The sequence below is a fragment of the Poecilia reticulata genome, linkage group LG18 (genome assembly GCF_000633615.1).
Source record: "Poecilia reticulata strain Guanapo linkage group LG18, Guppy_female_1.0+MT, whole genome shotgun sequence".
In the NCBI taxonomy this organism is placed as follows: Eukaryota; Metazoa; Chordata; class Actinopteri; order Cyprinodontiformes; family Poeciliidae; genus Poecilia; species Poecilia reticulata.
The window spans coordinates 5,338,688-5,339,739 of record NC_024348.1 but is presented as its reverse complement, the minus strand read 5'-3'; positions in this window follow the sequence as shown (position 1 = coordinate 5,339,739).

Below are 1,052 nucleotides of genomic sequence, written 5' to 3'. Positions count from 1 at the left end.
TCATTCATCTTCTTCCTCATTCCTGCAAATCTGACTTTATATATATATATATATATATATATATATATATATATAAATCCCTTCTCCCCCTCCGCGGGTGGTCTCTCTCTCTCTCTCTTTCATCCTCTGAGCTCAGGTCCTCTACCAGAGGCCTGGGAACTTGAGGGTTCTGCGCAGTATCTTGGCTGTGCTTAGAACTGCACATTTCTGGACTGAGATGTCTGATGTTGTTCCTGGGTTCTGTTTTAGCCACTGCTCCAGTTTGGGAGTTATATATACGATAAGATCACTAGCTTCAGAGTGTTGGGATCTGGGTTATTTGGGTTCTTTTTTGGTTTGTTTTCGGTTTTGTTTTCCTTCCTATTGCTCGCCATCACCACCAGATAGCACAATGGAGGCTATAGGTCGGGAGGACTGGAGTGCCGACGTTACCGTCACACCAGTTCCCAATCTGCTCGCCAGCGGGGCTTCAAGAGACGTGTGTTAGCCAGTTATAGTAACTCTGAGCCCACCTGAGATCGAGTTTGTGTTTCCTGGTAGAATTTAGTGATGGTAGATGAGGCGTCATGTATCGTTTCGACACATACATAAAACTGTCGATTCTGTGTCACTCAATACTGACACCTGCTGGACATTAAAAATTCCTACAGGCATCGTAGTGATTTGATGACCTAGTTAATACAAGTCTTTGTATTTTATTGAATATTATATATTGTATTACGTCATATCTTCAGTTAAATTTAAAATATATTTGATATACAGTCAATAAACAATGTGAACATGTACCATAAAGTGAAATTTTAAGTGAATGTGTTTGAAATGAGGATGCATGGACTGTTTTTTTTCCCCCACAAATTTTTATTATAAAAAAAGTTTTTACAACATTTTGAAATTTAGTCTGTTACGCTTTTTTGACAAAACTTCTCCTGTTGTAGAAAAAAATTAAGTAAACACTACATTCAGTGGCGCAAAAAGTGGGTATGCAGGGTATGCAACGCATAGGGGCGCAGCACCAGAGGGGGCGCCAAAACCCCGTCTGGAGGGGGCGGCGC